A 21,438-nucleotide genomic window follows, 5' to 3' on the forward strand; every position below is an offset into this window, starting at 1 on the left:
TGAACTTAACCCAATATTTGTACTAAACTAGGGGGGGTTAACAATGCCCGCTGCCAAGCCTGTGGAACTTACGTGGAAAAAGGAGGTCGTTGATTCCTTTAAGTCATGCCCCCATAAACAAAATAAATGTGATTTTAAAATCCCAGCACTTGGGAGGCAGAGGCAGGCGGATCGCTGTGAGTTCAAGGCCAGCCTGGACTACAAAGCGAGTCTAGGACAGCCAAGACTACACAGAGAAACCCTGTCTCGAAAAACCAAAAAAAAATTTTTAGCAAGAGCCAGAGAAGCAATGGGAAGCAGGCAATACCACAGGGCGGTCTTAGGAGACAGGCCAAATGAAATGAAAAAACAAAAAAACAAAAAACCCACAAACAAACCAAATAGCCCATTAAAAATAGGGTACAGAGCTAAACAGAGACTTTTCAACAGAAAAACAAAAACAAAAACTAATGGCTGAGAAGCACTTAAAGAAATGCTCAATGTCCTTAGTCAACAGGGAAATGCAAATCAAAATGATTCCATCTTACACCTGTCAGAATGGCTAGGATCAAAAACTCAGCTGACAGCACATGCTGGTGAGGAGGTGGAGCAAGGGGAACACTCCTCCACTGCTGGTGGGAGTGCAAACGTGTACAACCACTTTGGAAATCAATCTGGTGCTTTCTCAGAAAATTGGGAATAGTTCTACCATAAGACCCAGCTATACCACTCCTGGGCATACACCCAAAAGATGCTCCACCATCCACAAGGACACTTGTTCAGCTGTGTTCATAGTAGCTTTATTTGTAATAGCCAGAAACTGGAAACAACCTAGATGTCCCTCAACTGAAGAATGGGTAGAGAAACTCTGGTATATTTAGTCAATGGAATACTACCCAGCTATCAAAAACAAAGACATCATGCAATTTGCAGGCAAATGGACGGAACTAAAAAGGACTGAGTGAGGTAACTCAGACCCAGAAAGACACACATGCTATGTATTCACTTATAAGTCGATAATAGCACAGGATAGCCCAGTTACAATCCACAGACCCAAAGAAGCCAACGGCCCAAGGAAGGATGCTTGAATCTCACACAGAAGAGAAAATAAAATAGTCATCTGAAATAGATGGAGGGAGAGAGCTGGCGGGGGGAGGTAGCGAGGGTGGGGATCAGGTGTGGGGATCCGGTGTGGAGGACCTGCAAAGAGAGCATCTCTGGGACAAGGGGAGGCCTCTGGGAGTCTGTGGGGGTGATCCTAGCTAAGAGGCCTAACAGCAGGAAACATGGAGCCTGAACTGGCCAACTCTGGTAGCCAGGTGGGACTTTCAGTAGAGGGACGGCAACACCAACCCACCCACAAAGCCTTCAACCCAAAAACTGTCTTGCCTACAAGAATTGTAGATAAAGATGGAGCAGAGATTGAGGAAATGGCAAGCCAATGACTAGCCCAGCTTGAGACCCATCCCATGGGACAGGGCCAACACTTGTCACTATTAATGATACTCCGCTATGCTTTCAGACAGGAGCCTAGCATAACTGTCTTCTGAGAGGCTTCCTCTAGCAGCTGATGGAAACAGAGGCAGAGACCCACAGCCAATCAGTAAGTGGAGCCCTGGGATTTTTGTGGAAGAATGAGAGAAAGGTTCAGGGAGCCCGAGGGGTCAAGGACAGCACAAGAAAACCTACAGAATCAACTAACCTGGGCCCATGGGGGCTCACAGAGACTGAACCACCAACCAAAGAGCACGCATGGGCTGGACCTAGGCCCCCTACACATATGTAACAGATGTGCAGCTTGGTCATCATGTGGGTCCCCTAACAAGAGAAGTAGAGGCTGTCTCTAACTCTGTTGCTGCCTCTGGATCCCTTTCCCCTAGCCTGGCTGCTCTGTCTAGCCTCAGTGGGAGAGGATGCACTTAGTCCTGCTGTGACTTGAGGAACCAAGGTGAATTGGTACACCTTAGGGGCCGGCCCTCTATGAGAAGACAGAATGGGAGGAGAGGGGCATGAGGGCGGGACTGGGAGGAGAGGGGGAGGAGCCTGGGAGCAGGACTGGGAGGAGAGGGGGAGGGGCCTGGGATCAGGACTGGGAGGAGAGGGGGAGGGGCCTGGGAGCAGGACTGGGAGGAGAGGGGGGAGGGGCCTGGGAGCAGGACTGGGAGGAGAGGGGGGAGGGGCCTGGGAGCAGGACTGGGAGAGGGGGAGGGGCCTGGGAGCAGGACTGGGAGGAGAGGGGGAGGAGCCTGGGAGCAGGACTGGGAGGAGAGGGGGGAGGGGCCTGGGAGCAGGACTGGGAGGAGAGGGGGAGGGGCCTGGGAGCAGGACTGGGAGGAGAGGGGGAGGAGCCTGGGAGCAGGACTGGGAGGAGAGGGGGGAGGGGCCTGGGAGCAGGACTGGGAGGAGAGGGGGAGGGGCCTGGGAGCAGGACTGGGAGGAGAGGGGGGAGGGGCCTGGGAGCAGGACTGGGAGGAGAGGGGGGAGGGGCCTGGGAGCAGGACTGGGAGGAGAGGGGGGAGGGGCCTGGGAGCAGGACTGGGAGAGGGGGAGGGGCCTGGGATCAGTCTGTAAAGTGATTAAATAAATAAAATTGAAAAAAATGAAAAAAAAAGTCTTTTGATGTTATGAGGGGGGTGTGTGTGTGTGTAATCTTGAATAATGGAAGTGTGGTTGGACAGCCCTGGACTTGGAGTGAGGGGTGGAGCTGGGAGGGTGTGATGGAGCATGGAAACAGAGCCTACACACACAGGGAAGGACCTGCGATTTCTTCTCAGCTCTCTGCCTGCCCTTGGGTACCACGGTCCCTATTAACCTACCAACAGCTTTTGTCCCTGTGTGGATAGAAACTTCCACGGAAGTCTGTCCAAGTGTAGATTTGAAGGCATCGCAGATGAAAAGGTTTCCAAGGGAAAGAGAAACAAGGACAAGGCCCAGGGTTCCCAGCACTGCAAGTGTCACTCGGCCTTAAGACAAGACCCTCAGGCTACTCAGGAGGCTCAGCAGATAGGTTAACTTCCCAAATGTAGAATCAGAGCCACTTGGTACAGTCAGGAACTCAGGTATGGTCCATGACAACCCAGTTTCTAACTCTAAAAGATAGGATACACCCTTTGGCCAGCCTGGTCTATATGGGAAGCTCAGGGTTGTCAGGGATACATGGTAGGACCTTGTCTTAAAAAGAGCCAGGGAGCCTTTTCCGGCGCCGCGCGTTGAGGGCCTCGTGTTCGTTCCTCGCAGCTATGCCGTCCAAGGGTCCGCTGCAGTCCGTGCAGGTCTTCCACCGCCGCCGTGGCGCACTGCAAACGGGGAAGTGGGCTCATCAAGGTGAACCGGCGTCCCCTGGAGATGATGAAGCCGCGCACGCTGCCAGTACAAGCTACTGGAGCCCGTTCTGCTTTTGGGCAAGGAGCGGTTTGCTGGTGTGGCTTTCCGTGTACACGTGAAGAGTAGTCACATGGCCCAAACTGATGCTATCCGGCAGTCCATCTCCACAGCCCTGGTGGCTTATTACCAGAAATACGTGGCTGAAGCCTCTAAGAAGGAGAACAAAGACATCCTCGTCCGGTATGATCGGACCTTGCGTGTAGCTGACCCCCTGTCGCTGCGAGTCCAAAAAGTTTGGAGGTCCTGGGGCCCGTGCTCGGTACCAGAACTCCTAACGATAATCTCATCGCAAGGACCAGGGTTACCTTTGTAATAAACATCCTAGGATTAAAAAAAGAAAAGAAAAGAAAAGAAAAACCAGGGCCGGTTTAATCCCAGCACTCAGGAGGCAGAGGCAGGAGGATCGCTGTGAGTTCAAGGCCAGCCTGGTCTACAAAGTGAGTCCAGGCCAGCCAAGGCTGTTACATAGAGAAACCCTGTCTCAAAAACAAAACAAAATAAGGAGAGAGAGAGAGAGAGAGAGAGAGAGAGAGAGAGAGAGAGAGAGAGAGAGAGAGAGAGCGCGCACGAGAGAGAGAGGTGTGGAAGAGATAGTTCAGCAGTTAAGGGGACCCAGGTTCCATTCCCAGCACCCACATGGCTGCTAACAACTGTCTGTAACTACAGCCCCACGAGATCCATCACTCTCTTCTGACGTCTGTGAGTGATGCACAGACACGCATGCAGGTAACACACCCGTACATTATAAAACAAAAGAATAGTTTTGTTTTTTGTTGTTCTTTTTTTTTAAGAAACAAACTGGATGCATGTGATGTACTTATCCCAATATCTAATTAGCATTTTTTTTCACCTAAGTCAAAGCAGAAGCAGTTCTGTTTCTCCTTTGTCATACAACAGACATGGAAGACGCATCGCGGCAGATCTTATCTGTTTGTTTCCTATTTTATTATTTAGCAGTAGTATCACTGTTACCGTAGCCCAGGCTGGTCGGGATCTCACGATAGAGTCAAGCTGCCCTCAAATTTGAGGCCTTCCTCCTTCCTCAGCCTCCCAAGTGCTTGGCTTATAGTGGTAAGGCATCACGCCAATCTTTTTTTTTTTTTTTAAGACAGGTTCTCATGTAGCCGAGGCTAGCCTCTATTTTGACTTGCTCAGATCTTGAATTGACCTTCAGTTTCTGGTGTTTCTGTCTCTGCCTCCTGAGTGCTGTCATTACAGGAATGTGCCACCATGCCCAGCAGAAGATCTTTTTTTTTTTTTTTAATCCCTCACCTGGCGTGATGGTACATCAAATACCTTTAATCCCAGCAGAGATTGACAGATCTTTGTGAGTTCCAGGCCAGCCCAGGCTACATAGTAAAAAAAAAAACCCATCTACATAAATAAATAAAAGTCCGGCCAGGTAGACATAGTTTACATATGTAACCTCAACCCTTAGAAAGTAGAATCAGAAGGAACAAAAGTCCAAAGCTAATACAGATACATGAGATCCGACTGTTCACATTTTTGTTTTTATTTTTACTTTTATTTTTTATTTTTGGTTTTTCAAGACAGGGTTTCTCTGTGTAGCCTAGGCTGTCCTGGACTCACTTTGTAGACCAGGCTGGCCTTAAACTCACAAAGATCCACCTGCCTCTCTTTCCTGAGTGTTGGGATTAAAGGCGTGCGCCACACAGCCCGGTGGCATTTCTGTTTTTAAACTCTACTTTATTTGGGAGTATTGAAGCCTCTACCTCCCTTCCACCAATCCCTTAACCCTGCATATGAGAAAGAAGGTTAGGGGGAGAAGGGGCACAGACTCCTTTTCTTTTCCTGGCTATTTAGGGTCAGTTGGGTTCTTTTGGGGCAATACCAATCTCCGTCAGTAGCAAATGCAGCAAGCAGTCTCCTCTGAGCCATGCTGTGTTAAAACATTTCTCATTTATCTCCAGGCTGCCACACCATTCATCTCTGGTCTCTCCAAACCACCGCATGCCACACACCACACTTTCTCCAGGCTCCCCTATTTATCTCCCTCAGAGGCCATGCCGTACAAGGCAGGCCGTTACCACCTAGCAAAGACCATGCTCTGCAGGAGACACTTATCAGCTGTGGACATACTAAAGCTCAAACTAAAATCCCACACTTGGGACTAAAACAAGAACATATTTACATAATAAAACTGAGTTTACAAAGAAACCAAAACTTCCGTTACAGACAAACTTAAAAAAAAAACAAATCTCTTAAGACAAAACAAAATGAAACAAAAAGCACACACCAAAAAAATATGGCGTCTGCTTTGCATTGGCCAACTACTTCTAGGCATGAGGCCTGCCCTGAACTTTGATATATACACTGACACTCCATTGTAGAAACTGATTTTCTTTTTCCAGAATGTATCAATTGCAAATAGCTTCCTGAGTAGCAATTAGTGATCAGTGGTGGAACTTTGTGTCTATTTCCACTTTTTAGTGCTGGGATTTTGTCTGGTTTGAATCTCTGTAGGTCTTGTGTGTGCTGTCACAGTCTCTGTGTGTTCATATGTGTATTATTCCTGTTGTTTCTGGAAGACTCAGTTCCCTTGGAGTCAGTCGCCTACCTCCTCTTCTGTGTAATGTGATGTTTTATTAGGTAATGTGTGTGTCAACTTGCTGCAGCCTAGAATCACTTAGAAAGAGAGCTTGGGTGAAGGACTGCGTAGATCAGGCTGGCCTGAGGGCATGTCTGTGAAATACTGTCTTGATTGTTCATTGGTGTAGGAGGACCCAGCCCACCATGGGTGGCACCATCCCCTTGGCATAGGGATCCTGAACTTACGTAAGACAGGAGAAAGCAAGGTGAGAGCAAGCAAGGATCCGTTTGAATTCCTGCCTTGACTTCTGTCCAATGAGGGAAAGTAACCTGGAATGTAAGCCAAAATAGTCTGCCAACTCAAGCCTTTATTGTTATTTGTTTGTTTGTTTGTTTGCTTTTTTGGCTTTTCGAGACAGGGTTTCTCTGTACAGCCTTAACTGTCCTGGACTCACTTTGTAGACCAGGCTGGCCTCGAACTCACAGGGATCCGCCTGCCTCTGTCTCCCGAGTGCTGGGATTAAAGACGTGCGCCACCACCACCCGGCGACTCAAGCCTTTAATTCCAGCACTAATGAGGCAGAGGCCAGTCTGGTCTACGTAGTGAGTTTGAGGACAGCCAGAGCTATGCAGTGAGGGGGAAAGAAAAAAAAAAAAAAGCAAATTCGTAAACCAAAATAACCCATTCCTCCCCTAAGTTGTTACCAGAATGTGTTACCATAGCAACAAAAATGGAAACCAGAACACCATCTCTTCCTTCACCGCTACCCCCCAACAACACGTGGGCCCAGCACACCTCTAAACACCTGTTCCCACCACTGTTTGTTTCCTCTTGAGTTTAAGTCTCTGCCCACAGTGGTGCCTGCCTTCCTTTCTACAAACAACTCTGAATAAACAGCCCATGTGTCCTTATCTGCTCCATTGATTTCCAGTTCTTCTCAACAGTAAAAGCCACAAGTTAAAGTCTCTACTTCTTGGTAGTGTCCCTGATGGCTTGGTTCACTCTACTTCCACTAGGTGTCACTACTCACTTTGAAGTGCAGCCAAGCTTCCTCTAAGTTTCCAGCCCTGCCTAGGAAGGGAAAACAGGTGATATTAAGTCTGTTTAGATCCTTTACGCAGGAGCCACTCACTTTAGCATCTCGTACGTAACGTGTTTACATGGGAGATATGAGTTTCTCTCTCTCTCTCTCTCTCTCTCTCTCTCTCTCTCTCTCTCTCTCTCTCTCTCTCTCTCTCCCACACACCCACACACATGCAATATTAAAACACAACACAACAAGGCAGACAGTGGCCATGGCTTCCAAGCTGTGATGGCATTGTCCTTAGTAAGGTAATCAAACAGCTAACCTCTGGCTGGTTGTCTCATGTACTGAGAAGCTAGTTTGGGACCTACGTTCCAGGCGAGCTCTGTAAGCCTTCCTACCACCTGACATGGACTGAGGAAAAAAAAAAAAAACAGAATGCGAACGAGAGTGGAAGCTACATAATGCTCTGCCAACCTGACAAGGCTGCAGCTGGAGCCAGAGTTCCCGAGGACCAAGCTAACCCCATCCGCCCAAAGACTCACCTGAGATCACACTGCCGGCTAGCCTGACATCTTGTATGTCCCAGGCTTACAGTGGACATGAAGAGCCATGTTGGCAATCACTAATAGATCTGCCCACTCTTCTCAAAGATACAAGCCATTTTTCTTGGGGGGCGGGTGAAAGGGGAAAGGTCAAGACAGGGTCTTTCTATTAGGTAGCTCTGGTTGTCCTAGAACTCTATATGTAGAGCAGGCTGGCCTTGAACTCACAGATCTGCCTGCTTCTGCCTCCCGCGTGCTGGGATTAAAGAGATGCTCCACCACACTTAAGCACAAACCACCTCATTCCTGATCTTCTCCTTAGTGTTCAATTGGATTTCCAAAAGAGAGCCCTGCTTCTCAAAAGCAGAAAAGGGCATCACACAAAGTATGCAAGCCACAGCCTGGCATGCAGACATGCACCCCTCTGGCTACATACACCTCAGAATAGCTAGGAATGTGAACCGAAACAGAACTGTAAACTTAAAACTTAAAAGCTGGCCAGGCGTGGTGGCGCTTGTCTTTAATCCCAGCACTCAGGAGGCAGAGGCAGGTGGATCTCTGTGAGTTCGAGGCCAGCCTGGTCTACAAAGAGAGTCCAGGACAGCCAAGGCTAACACAGAGAGACCCTGTCTCAAAAAAACAAAAACAAACAAACAAACAAACAAAAAACTTAAAAACTAGACATTGGTGACAAGCGTCTTTAATCACAAAGCAAAACAGGATAATACAAAAGCTAGGAAATATGCACGTACAGACTTAGCAGGGTTCTTGGAGGTGACCCCTGTCACTCCTAGAATGGGGTTTCCTGCAGAAAGTCCAATTCCTAGGGACCCCTTACACACACGGGGACATGTAAATTCCCTCAAGCACCCTGGGGGCAGAGGCAGGAAGATCTCTGAGTTCAAGGACAGAGATCCAGAGATAAGGAGTGAATTCCCGGACGACTAGGGCTACACAGAGAAACCCTGTCTCCAAAACTAAATCCGCCTCTAGTGCCAGCACTGGGGAGGTAGAGGCAGGTGGATCTCTGTGAGTTGGAGGCCAGCCTGGACTACAAAATGAGTCTAGGACAGCTAGGGCTGTTACACAGAGAAACCCTGTCTCGAAAAACAAACAAACAAAAAACAAAAAAACTAAACACACAAACAACAACAATAACAACAACATCGTTACAGGGCTGGAGAGATGGCTCAGAAGTTAAGAGCACTGGCTGCTCTTCCAAAGGTCCTGAGTTCAAGTCCCAGCAACCACATGGTGGCTCACAACCATCTATAATGTGATCTAACAGCCATCTATAATGTGATCTAGTGCCCTCTTCTGGTCTGCAGGTGTACATGCGAGCAAAACACTATACATAATAATAAATAAATAAGTCTTTTTAAAAGTTGCAGGTGGTTTTGTGTGTGTATGTGTGATAGTTAATTGAGATGAGAAGACTCATCTGCTCACAGTGCGAGTGACACTATTTCATGGGCTGGCGGGAGGGGGGCATCCTAGACTCAAAAAAAAAAAAAAAAAAAGCAAGCGAGCAGCTGACAGCAGCACTGGTCTCTCGGCTTCCTGACCACTCAGTACAGTGTGACCAGCTGCTTCAAGCTTCTGTTTCTGCCGATCCACAATGGACCATACCTTAAACTGCAGCGGAAATAAACCGTCTGCCCCTAAGCTGCCTGTGTCAGCATTTTCATCTCAGCAGTGAGAGAGAAGAGACACAGACCACCTTTGTTTCCTCCCAGGCTTGAGGGAATTTACATGTCCCCGTGTGTGTAAGGGGTCCCTAGGAATTGGACTTTCTGCAGGAAACCCCATTCTAGGAGTGACAGGGGTCACCTCCAAGAACCCTGCTAAGTCTGTACGTGCATATTTCCTAGCTTTTGTATTATCCTGTTTTGCTTTGTTTGTTGAGACTGGGTCTCCTGTAAAGCAAGCTGGCCTCCAACTCACTGTATAGCTAAGTATGACTCTGAACTCTTGGAGTTCCCAGTTCTGGCCAGGTGGTGGCGCACGCCTTTAATCTTAGCACTGGGAACACAGAGGCAGATAGATCTCTGTGAGATTAAGGCTAGCCTGGTCTACAAAGTGAGTTTTAGTACAGCAAGGACTGTGTGACATGGAGAAACTCTGTCTTTGGCAGAACCCAGTTCTGCCAAAAATTCTGGACAAATTAATTTTTACACACATACACACACACACACACAGAGTCTTTTTCTCTGAATGCAGGCAAGCATTTGGACTCATAGCCAACCTTTTGTTGTTTTTTTGAGACAGGGTTACTCTATATAGCTTTGGCTGGCCTGGAACTAGATATGTAGACAGGGCTAGCCTGGAACTCAGAGAGAGAGCTGTCTGCCTCTCCTCCTGAGTGCTAGGACTCCGTGATCCATCATGCTGGGAAGAGGACAGTCTGAGGAGGTAGCCTTATAAGGAAGAAAAGAGCAGGTGCCTAAGGAAGACCAGAAAAGGGGTCTCCAGGCTGTCTCCACCAGCTCTGTATCCCCTGGGTTTAAGTGCTCTCCAGATGGGAAGGGCTTTGATCATGAGGATGTCAAAGCGAGAAATAGACTTTTCCCTCATTAGGTTCCTTCTTCGTTTTACTTGTTCCTTTGCCTCAGCTTTATAGATCAGGCTAGCCTTGAACTCACAGAGATCCGCCTGTCCTCTGCCTCCCGAGCACCGGGATTAAAGGCGTGTGCCACCACGCCCGGCAAGAATAACTTTCAAATGTCTTGTCCATCATTGACTCTGTGTATAGGATTCACCTATGCGCTGGCAGACAAGTGTCAAAGAGTCAAAAGAAAGATCCTGCCAAGAGTCGGAAAGGAACTGGTCCCAGTATACCCAAGCAGGGTAGAAACGGGATCGGGAAGCGCCTCAAGTCACTGCACTGTCTGCATCTTCCACAAGGGGGCACCATAGCAAAGACATCTCGAAAAGTAGGTGGTGCTTGCTCCCCGGGCAATGTGGCAAACGAGAAAGAACTTGAGTTCAGCCTGCTGATCTGCGACCTGCGCTCATGGGCTCTCTAGTTAAGATTCCTAACGACATGGCAGGGAACGATGCCTGCAACAAAGAAGTTGCTCCGGAAACATTTTGCATCCAAAAGGATTCTTGCTAGAAATGAGAAAAATTGAGGGTAACGTCCAGAGGTTCATTCTCAGTGGCGCTAATTTGCTCAGGTCCCTGGAGTGTTCCCTCTCATCCCCCCTGGCAGGTGGCTAAGGCAAGTGAGCTTTTGGCTGTTTACCGCTCTTTGGTAGCCGGCTCTGATGGGAGAGAAGTAAACCTCCCCGTTTATCCGGAGCCTGACATGTCCTGTGTTCGTGGGGAAAAGAGAAGATGGGGAGAAAAAAATATCAGAGCTAGAGACTTGGCTCAGTGGTTAAGAGGACCTGATGAGATCGGGCAGTGGTGGAGCACGCCTTTAATTCCAGCATTTGGGAGGCAGAGGCAGGAGGATCGCTGTGAGTTCGAGGCCAGCCTGGTCTATGGAGTGAGTTCCAGGACAGCGAAGGCTACACAGAGAAACCCTGTCTCGAAAAACAAAACAAACAAACAAACAAACAAAGAGGACCTGATGAGCAACCATGAGGACCTGATTTTGGATCCCAGCATCCACAAAACAAGCTGGGAGTATTCTTCCATGAACCCATAACCCCAGCCCTGGCTGGGGGAGGCAGAGATGGGAGGCTCACTGGGGCTTGTTGGCTGCCACCCTAGACAGTAAACAGAAACAAAAAACGTGGACTCCAGGTTCAAGGAAAGTCCATGCCTCAAAGGAAAAAGAAGTGATGGAGCACACCTGTCAACTCCTTCCTCTAGCCTTCCGAATACCGACACACCACATCTTTCTCTTCTCTTTCTTTTCTTCTGTCATACACCACACACACACACACACACACACACACACACACACACACACACACGGTGGGGGTGGGGTGGGGCGGAGAGACTTAGATTCAGCCAGTAGTTGATGGAAAACATCCTGAGATACACATACAACTGAAAATGTGCAATTGTGTGTATGGTGGAGTATCCTGGGGAGATTTACATAGCTCAGGCTAGCACTGAACTCATGATCCTCTGCCTCGGTCTCCTGAGTGCTGGCATTAGAGATGGACACCATCATGCAAGGGACCTATATAGTCTTTCTTCTTCTTCTTCTTCTTCTTCTTCTTCTTCTTCTTCTTCTTCTTCTTCTTCTTCTTCCTCTTCCTCTTCTTCTTCTTGTTACCATCTCTTAAACATTAGAGTCTAAAGTCGGACACAGTGGTACACACCTGAAATCCCAGCACTTGGGAGGGGGACCTGAGAGGTTAGGAGTTCCAAGTCCTTCTCAGCTACATAGAAAATTAGAGGCCAGCCTGGGATATGAGACATAGTTTCAAAAAACAAAACAAAAAACAAAACAAGGGCTAGAGAGGGGCATAGCTCAGAGGTAAAAAGCACTACGGAGGACCCCAGTGCAATTCCCAGCACACATATAGTGGCTCACAGCCCACTCATCTGTAATTCTGGGTCCTCTGAAGCCGCCTTCTTACCTCTGTTGGCACCAGGTATACATGTGGTACACATTTGGTACTGTAAATTATACAGTACATTGGATTAGAGAGAAGTAATTAATAATAACCTAGGGATGACTTAAAGAGTATGGAATTCTTCCATATAGGATTCATACGGAAATGTGAAGCAATATTTACGGAGAACTTGAACATCCCAACATTTTGTTATCTAGGGAGCTGCGGAAGTCCTGTAGAGTCAGAAAGCTGACTTTATGCCTACCTTAGGTCTCATTCTCCAACCTGGAGAGAAGTTAAGGACAGACGGGGAGCCTTAGGGGTGTGTGCTTTGGAGCAGCCCCAGCACGTGTGTGTGTGTGTGTGTGTGTGTGTGTGTGTGTGTGTGTACTTTAGACTACCAGAAGTTAGAGACTCACCAGGGTTTGGATGGAACAAAAAGGACCAACAGGCGCTGGCAAAACTGGACACAACCAGGCACAAGGCCACACAGAGAAAGTAGGGAAAGGACAAGGAATGTACCTGGGTCACGGTGACACGGCCACAGGATGACCTAGCAACAACTGGAGCAACAGAAGCGGAGAGGCTGGGGACAGGACGGCCTCAGAAACGTCCATCTCCAACATTCATCAAATTCTGACCCACAGGGCAGGGGCAGATGTGTTTTCCTGAGACAAGTTAGTGCCCAGAATTCCATGATAATATTGTGGCCTGGGACTCCTCACGTTTTGTCATGCCCCGCTAAATTGTGCCTAGCTATCTGGAAGGCCACTTGGCTCTTCTGTGCTTTGGGCTGGGGGAGGCAGCCAGCTGGGCTCTTGGCTCAGTTCCCACTGAACTTTGCCAGTTTGTGGCTGTGGGATACCCTTGTGCCCCTGGGAGTAATTAACCCTCAAGGAGCCAAGCCTTTGATCTTTATTTAGAAAGTGAGAATTTAGAAAGATGCGAACAAAGCAATAATTTGAATGCTAACATTTAAAAAAGAAAAAAAAAAGCTTGCACTTGGCAAATGTCTATTCTGAAAGTCTACAGTGCTTCATTGAAATGGGTGTGGCTTGAAGAATTTGGAAAGGCCTCAATGATCTTATGCAATGAGCAAACACCTCAACTATGAAGGAGATGCAACTTCCCTTCCCCCACCTCCCGCCCCCCAGTTTCTTACTATCTGAAGTCCACTCCCATGGACGAGTCCGGTCCTTCACCTTGCACATAGCCTAGAGACCCTTCTGCCTCAGTCTCCCGAATGTTGGACCTTCCTCTTTATAAGCAATTTTCTTCTTCTAAGAACCCGTTTGGTGAAATTGTAAGAAGTCTGGGCCTGTACCCCACCCTAACCTAAGCTTTAAGACACTAGCCTATCTCCAGAAACAGAGGCCAAGCCTTTGGAAGGTCTCTAATCAGTAGGGCAAGAAAGATTATCTTTCCAGTGTGGAGACTGTTTAGCTCTACCCACAGGGCAGATACATTGCCACTGTGAGGGCAGAAAACTTACCAGCTGCCGTTGGTTCCTCTGCTTGGGCCCCACTGCCTTCAGCAGTGCCTTCAGCCTCTTGAATCCTCTCCAGGCCTAACCCATCTATCTGACCTTATTCCCTCTTATTCCTTCCGGGTTCCCCAAATACGATGATATGCCGATGCGACTCCCCCCACTGTCACCAGTCATGTCCTCCCTGCCTCCCAGACAACCTTTCCTGTCCTCTGTGTCTCCACCTTCTATAACTGATTCAACATCCCAGGCCGTCAATGCCCCCCAGAGAATTTCACGGAATGCCTCAGCCTGTTTTCTTCACCTCCTTGCAGCCCCCAACAGCATTTTCAAGTGGATTTCTGCTTGGCAATCAATCCTACTGTTCTAAAACCTCTTGTATGCGTTCTTTGATTGTGCCTTGTGTAAGTGGGACCGGGGTGCAGCTGAAAGCCAGTTCTCTGATCACTTCTCCTGAGCAGCCTACCTTCTGGCGGGCATAGGACCGCTTCCGTAGCGGGGTGGGCCCCTGGGTCCCTATGGCCCATCTCCTGAGTTGCTTAGAGGCAAATAGAGACCCCTGGGTCCTAATAGCCTGTCTCACGAGTGTGAGTTACTTGTGGGCAAATGTGGGCCAGTGGGTCTCGAAGGCCTATCTCATGACTCAGTCGCTTGGGGCAAATGTGGAGCCCAGTTCTCCCTGAGGCGTCCAGCAGCCTAGTTCCGCGAAGAATGCCCAGAAACAAAGCAAGGGTTAGGAGCGTGGCTGAAGCTTCGATGCTGTTTAAATCTGGTCTTCGGGGGCCCCAGACAAAGCGCATCGCAAGGATGGACCCGGGCCGGGATAGAAGAGAAAGAAGCCTTGCGGGGATCTTCAGCACAGAAAAGGTTAACCCTCTGTCTCCCCCCCCACCCCCCACCCCCGAAAGGCTAAGGGGCGAGCGCTGCAGAAGGTCCTGTTTACCGTGGCTCCCTCTCGGCGGCGGGCCCTGGGAGAGTAGTTGCTGTGGCAACCGGCCCGGCGCCCGCCAGCTGCGGATTAGCTCACTGGAGCCGCGGGATGGGTCGGGAGGAGGGGGCGCGCGTCACGGCAGACGGTCGCGGCGCAGCCCAAGGCAGAGGAAGGGGCCGTGCGCGCGCGGGCGGCGGGAGGGGACGCAGCGCGCCTCCGAGGCCGGAGGCGGCGGGGACCAGACGGGAGCGCGCGCGGCGGGGACCCGAGGGGCTCGCGGCGGCCGGGGGGGAGGCCGCCCGGACAAAGGCGCGGAGGGCTGTGGGCCATGGCGCCCCAGGCCCCCGCCGCCCCCGCCCCAGGAGTTCGCGAGTTGCGCCCCGGAACCCGCGGAGCAGCCGCCCGCGGGGAGGTAGGGTTTGGCGCCGAAGTGCGGGGCGAGCTCGGGGGGCAGACCCGGGAGGGTGCGCGCGGGGGCGGCGGGGAGGGAAACTGCAGGCGGGAGCCGGGGCTGCTTGCAAGGCGGCTCTGGGGGGACGCTTGAGCCTGGCCTTAGGGACCCGCGCAGAGAGCAATCCAGATGTCTTCTCCGGGTAGGGCTGACTTCAGGGCCGGAGAAACTTGCAGAAACTGGGCTGTGCCGGAGCTCCGGGGCGCCTGTGAGTGAATGCGCCAGTGTGAGACGGAGTGCATACTCCGGGGTGGGGAAGTCCAGCCGGCTGGAGTCAGGATTTGCCGCGTTGGGAAGTGGGGAATGTTGAAGTTTGCTTCTCCCACTTTCCCCACGAGGATGGAGTTGGGAGCAGATGGAGCCCAGGGTGAGTCCCTTAACCACACAGGATATAGTCTTGTGGTGGACCGTCACTGAGATACGGAGTCAGACCCTGAGCCTGAGGGAGCTCCGCGCCTCGAATCCTGTAGTGGGGGGCAGAGACAGGAAGCTGGGAGTGCCCTCCTCGGCTCTGGATTGGAACTGGGGAAGTGCGGGGACCGTGATTTAACTGGTCTGCTTGAGGAAGGAACAGGCTAACTTGTGGCCCAGGGCTCCGATAGCCTTGGTTGTGACTTCAGCTTCCTAAAAGGCAGGTAATTGTGGGGTGTGGTAATAGTGGTACAATAGGTACTTTACAGTAATTTGTTATGAAACGCTTGCACCTGCTGTGGTCACTATAGAAACGCCTTTCTCCTTCAGTGTCAGACACCTGAAGAGGAGGATAGACTGTTGAAGGGTGGGTCACAGAGGAGGGAAGTGAAGATTCTGAGGGAAAGCAGAGGACAAACAGAAGCCGACTTGTTTGTTTGAGACAGGGTCTCAGTATGTGACCCAGGCCGGCCTCAAATTTACTGTCCTTCCTCTTGCTTTAGCTCTCCTAGTACGGCATTAAAGATAGGTGTAGCCAGGCTCAGTTTAGGAACTTTAAAAAATTTTTTATTTGTGTGTGTGTGTGTGTGTGTGTGTGTGTGTTTGTTATTTTTAAGGCAGGATCGATCTTAGGTATCGTAGACAGACCTTGAACTTGATTTTGAATTAATTTTCTGAAATTTAATTAATTATTTTTATTTTTTGTTTATGTTTTTCAAGACAGGGTTTCTCTGTGTAGCCTTGACTATCCTAGACTTGATTTGTAGACCAGGCTGGCCTCGAACTCACAGAGATCCTCCTGCCTCTGCCTCCCCTAGTGCTGGCATTAAAGATGTGCGCTACCACGCCCGGTGAAATTTGCTTTATTTTTATGAGTTTGCCCGGATGTCTGTACACCACGTTCATGTAGTACTGGTCCTCTGGGACTGGAGTTATAGTGAGTGGGAGGAATCAAACCTGGTCCTCTGGAAGACCAGCCAGGGCTCTCTAGGCCCCAGTCTACCTCCACAGCACTGCAATGGCAGGAGTGTGGCACAGACCTTTAGGAGAAGTTGGGGAGCAATCCTGGGGCTTTGCTACCAACTACACTAAGTCTCCATCTCTAAGACCTTTACATTTTTTTAAAAATTAAAATAACGTTAGTGCATTTTTATTTATTATGTATGTGCTAGTGGGCATGTGTGTGGGTCAGAAGACAATTTGTAGGACTTGGTTCTGTCCTCTCACTGTGCTGACCAGTGGGGACACAGTGATTAAGAAAGCCTCTCTCAAGCCGTGCGGGCATGGTGGTGCATGCCTTTAATCCCAGCACTAGGGGAGCAGAGGCGGGTGGATTGCTGTGAGTTCGAGGCCAGCCTGGTCTACAAAGTAAGTCCAGGACATCCAAGGCTACACACAAAGAAACCCTGTCTCAAAAAACAAAACAAAGCAAAAAAAAAAAAAAGCCCCCTCTCTTCTTTCCAGAAACTACCATTCTAGTTTGGGTCTGGCTATTCATGCAGTATGTGGTAGAGCCAGGAGAATCCAGAGGGTTTCAGGTTCAGAGGGGACGCCGGTGGTGAGGCGTGCGAGTCACTTCACCATGAAAGTGCAAGGAAGGTTGTCTGGGACACAGGGAACAGCGAATGCAGTCACTGACAGAGGAGAAAGGCAGGCGTACAGCCCGGAGTCAGAGTCCCCAGCTTTCTCCACCCTCAACCCCTTTCGTGTGTGTGTGTGTGTGTGTGTGTGTGTCTGTCTGTCTGTCTGTCTGTCTGTCTGTCTGTCTTGTCGGTCCCAGCAGGCAGGGCGAGATAGAATATGGAAGGAAGAGTTCCCCGAAGTCGGGATGGTAGACCAGCTTTGTGTCTTAGAAAGCTCACTTTGGCCTAGCAGCCTGTGCGACCGAGGCCTCTGTGAGTGTCCGTGGTGAGGTAGGAGGGATGGATGGAGTCTGGAAGTCAAGAGCTAGGCAAGGGTGATGGATGAGGGTACTTACACTAAAGCCAGGCCCAGAGATGCTCAGCCTGGGACGGCGGGAGAAGGGGGACATTTTGAGTGGGCTGAATGGAGCAGATTACAGCACTTGGACAATGAACTTGGCTTCTAGTTTTCTGGCAGCTCAGGAACAAACAAACAAACAAAAAAGCGCACTAGATTGCATAGTTTTGGATTGGGGACAGCAGAAAGCATACAAATGAACTTCCAGAACAAATTTTTTCCTGGAATTGAACTCAACTGGGAGTTCATCTGGGGAACTTCATGTAAAACAAGAGGGTGACGGGGGGGGGGGGCAGATAAAGGCCTTATTATGTAATCTAAATGACAAACATCAATAAGACAGAGAGACACAGACAGACAGAGAACCTTCCGTTGTCTCAAGTTGTTACAAAAATGGGAGGATAAACTCCACACAGGCCTAGGTTGTGGTGATGGCGGGATGTCAGCTGGGGTGTGGATATTCATGGCACAGTGCTCCCAGAGGCAGGGGAAGCCTTGGGGGAAGCATTTTGGTTCCTCTCCTGATTGACACATCCCAGGTCCTTCTGCCCTCAGGCTATGATTCTTGGACTGCATCCTGAAGGGGAAAGTGGAATTCAGAGGATCTGAACTCCTCTCCCCAGAGGGGTCTGGGGTGGGGTGGGGTGGGGGGTATTGTTTGCACAAGGTGACGTTTTTTTTGGAAGGAGTGAGCTGGGGAGTCCTACATACCCTGCCCAGGTTTCTTAGTGGTGCTTCCTGCTGATGTCTGCGCAAAGCTGACAGACAGCCTACAGAGTCCGTGGCCAACACCTCGCTAATGAGCTCTGCAAACTTCACCCAGACAGGTCTTAGTGGACATGATTACCATTGAGGAAGTGTGGGGTTCTGCTCGCCCCACCAGGTTTCTCCCCCCCCCTCATTTATTTGAAAGTTTTTATGTGTATGTGTGTTTGGCTTGCATGTGTGTCCATGTACCACACATGTGTCTGGCAGTCACAGAGGCCAGAGAAGAGGATTGGCTCCCCTGAAACAGGATGACTGCGCACTGCCATGTGGGTGCTGGGAATCAATCCTGAGTCCTCTGGAAGAGCAGCCAGGGCTTAACTGCCTAACCCTCTTAGCGGCTGAGCCATCTCTCCAGCCCTCTTTCCTTTCTTTTATTAGGTATTTTTCCAAGATTGATGTTATTGTATGTGTACGAGTGTTTTGCCCCCGTCTATGTATGTATATACTAAGTGCGCACCCGGAGATTTCCTGGGACTTGAGTTACAGATGGTTGTGAGCCACCATGTGGATTCTGGGAATCGAACCTGGGGTCTCTGTAAAAGCCACAAAGGTTCTTAGCTACTGAGCCAAGTCTCCAGTCCTCTTCTCTTTCTTCTACAGGTTTTAAGTGTGTGTGTGTGTGTGTGTGTGTGTGTGTGTGTGTGTGTGTGTACGCACGCTTGTGCACACAAGTGTGTGTACAGGTGCCCACTGAGTCCAGAAGAGGCCATCGAGTCTCCTGGAGCGGGAGTGATGGGTGGGTTTGAGGTGCTTGACATGAGTGCTGGGAACTCACTCAGACCCGCCGAGCCACCTCTCCAGCAACCCCTGCCCTCGCCAGCCCATCGCATTTCTTTGCCCCTTTGATTGTGAGACAGTGTTACACCATGTAGCCTGGCCTTGCTCTTGTGAGCCTATTGCCTCAGCCATCTGTCTGTATTAGTGGTTTTTGGAGTGCTTGGATAAAACGCCACGACCAATGGCAGCTTACAGAAGAAAGCATTTATTTGGAGCTAGTGGTTCCAGAGAGTTAGAGTCCATGATGGCAAACCAGAGGTAGCCAGTAACCCGTGGCGATCCTCGGGGAAGCAGCAGCTGAGGCCTCACACCTCAGACCACAAACAGGAGGCCAAGAAAGCTGTCTTAAAATGGTATGAGACCTTTGAAACCTCAAAGCCCACCCTCAGCGACGTCATACTTTCCACTGTAACGCCATACCTAACTCTCCCCAAACAGCCACCAGCTGGGAACTGATTATTCAAATGCCCAAGACTTATGGGGGGGAGGGGGACATTTCATTCGAAACACCAGTCTTCCAAGGGAAGAATTATAGGTGTGCACCACCATGCCTGCCTCCACTTCCTTGATATTTTAAACTTGTCTTGGACCTTAGAATGTATATGTAAGTGCCTGAGAGGGACATATTTGGAGGGGTGGGGTTTTGTGGTACTTGAGTCAAATGCAGGGACTCATATATACTAGGCAAGTACCCTGCCACTAAGCTATAGCCCCAGGCATAGAGAGGGAGGTGCTCTGTTTTGTTTTGTCTTCAAGACAGGGTTCCCTGTGTAGCCCTGGCTGTCCTGGACTCACTTTGTAGACCAGGCTGGCCTCGAACTCACAGCGATCCACCTGCCTCTGCCTCCTGAATGCTGGGATTACAGGTGTGCACCACAACCAGGTGTGACTGGCCAACATCAGGTGGTTTTTGTTTTGTTTTTTAGGGGGTGGGTCTCTAGATGATTTTAAGGTTCAGGGTTGCAGCTTTCACCACCCCTGAGAGAGCTTCTCACCTACCAGAAGCCAGATAAACCTTGGTATCCAAAGGTCCTTTGGGACATATGGGCTGTATCACAGGTATCAAGTGGCCCAAGCTACCCCCACTTGGGCTATGTGTCCCACAATCTCTCTGTAGCTTTTGTTTGTTTGTTTTGGTTTTTCAAGACAGGGTTTCTCTGTGTAGCCTTGGCTGTCCTAGACTCACTTTGTAGACCAGGCTGGCCTCGAACTCACAGATGTGTCTGCCTCTGCCTCCCGAGTGCTGGGATTAAAGGCGTGCACCGCCACCTGGCTCTATGGAGCTCTTGTTATTGCTGCCTCACCTCTAGATCTTTACAGGTCCTTCTGTATTGCTCTGGTGCTTCCCTTGTTCAAGACTGGGGGTCAGGGGTTCCTTCCCCGAGGCTGCTTTGGACTGTCTCTTAGCTACTAGTGAGTTGGTCTTCTGCTGTGAAAAGTGGCTGATGGTGTTTCGAGCTGTGAGATCTCACTGTTTTCTCAGCCCACATTCCAGGCCCTCTGTGGCACTGGGGACCCAGTCCTGGGCCCAGTCAACAGCCTCGAGTGTTCATGTGTCAACTGTTTGCAGCCAGAACCACTGGCCTCCTCAGAGTCCAGAGACCACTCTGGGCTCTCTTGAAAGTCTTCTCCTCGGGAGGTGGTGGCAGTGGCAGTGGCAGCGGCAGCGGCAGCGGCAGCAGCAGCAGCAGCAGCAGCAGTAGCAGTGGTGCACGCATGCCTTTAATCCCAGCACTAGGGAGGCAAAGGCAGTTGGATCAGTGGGAGTTCGAGACCAGGACAGCCAAGGCTACACAGAGAAACCCTGTCTTGAAAAACAAAACAAACAAAAAGAAAGAAAGAAAGAAAGAAAGAGAGAGAGACAGTAAGTCTGTTGGGCCGTCTGCACCTGAGTAGCAATTTGGCCCTCACCTTGATGCTCAGGAGACAGTGTCATGCAGAGAAGCCACAGTCAGATCCCTGCTCTGGTTTTACAAGCAGAGGCTGATCTAGGCAAAAATCAAGTCACTTTGCATAGACCTTGGGCCATGTACCATCGGGGACAGAATCTTTGCATCCCCTTTGATGAGTTGCTGTCCTGCCCAGACCTCCCTCTAATTAATGGGGTTTTCCTCTGGCCTCGGGGCAGGATGGGGTGAGTCACCCTTGCAGTAAGCATAGGGAAGAGGCTCCAGGACATGGGAGTGGGGTCAGAGTGGGTAGACCCATGACTGTGACTGTGGCCGTGGCTGTGACTAAGACAGTGACTGTGATGGTGGTGGCTTTTACTTGGAGGCTTGACAGACTAGTTCAAGTGCCAAATTTATTTCCTTCTGTGCTTTGCTTTCTTAGAATTTGTACTTAAATTTTTTTCACTTTCATGTGTATATGCTTACATGTAAACTAAGAAAATTGTGTTCATTGTAAAACCTTTCTGACAGAGGCAGAGACAGGTGGATCTCAGTGAGTTCGAGGCCAGCCTGGTCTACAAAGTGGGTATAGGATAGGCAAGGCTATCTCAAAAACAGAGAAACCTTATCTCGAAAAACAAAAACTAACTAACTAACTAACTAAATAAATAAACAAATAAATACTTTCCTAGCCAGGCAGTGGTGGCGCATGCCTGTAATCCCAGCACTTGGGAGACAGAGGCAGGCA

General features: G+C 49.8%; 1 protein-coding gene and 1 pseudogene across 6 annotated transcripts in view; both read left to right on the forward strand.

Annotated features, from left to right (window-relative positions):
- The first annotated feature begins 3,088 nt into the window (after positions 1-3,088).
- On the forward strand, positions 3,089-3,652 carry LOC311599340 (small ribosomal subunit protein uS9-like; annotated as a pseudogene). The gene has a single exon. The product of its transcript is annotated as a small ribosomal subunit protein uS9-like (transcript).
- A 10,599-nt stretch (positions 3,653-14,251) lies between these two features.
- DENND2A (DENN domain containing 2A) overlaps positions 14,252-21,438 on the forward strand; it is a 91,776-nt gene continuing 84,589 nt past the window's right edge. For 2 of the 5 annotated variants that reach the window (XM_084785211.1, XM_084785215.1), the window contains exon 1: positions 14,702-14,826. The gene's annotated coding sequence lies outside the window, so the exon portion shown is untranslated. Of the gene's footprint in view, positions 14,351-14,701; positions 14,827-14,962; positions 15,074-15,095; positions 15,233-21,438 lie in introns of those variants that run through there. The other 3 variants (XM_084785213.1, XM_084785214.1, XM_084785212.1) reach the window with 3 other exon arrangements.

This window comes from Acomys minous (assembly GCF_964271855.1).
Source record: "Acomys minous genome assembly, chromosome: 6".
NCBI lineage: Eukaryota > Metazoa > Chordata > Mammalia > Rodentia > Muridae > Acomys > Acomys minous.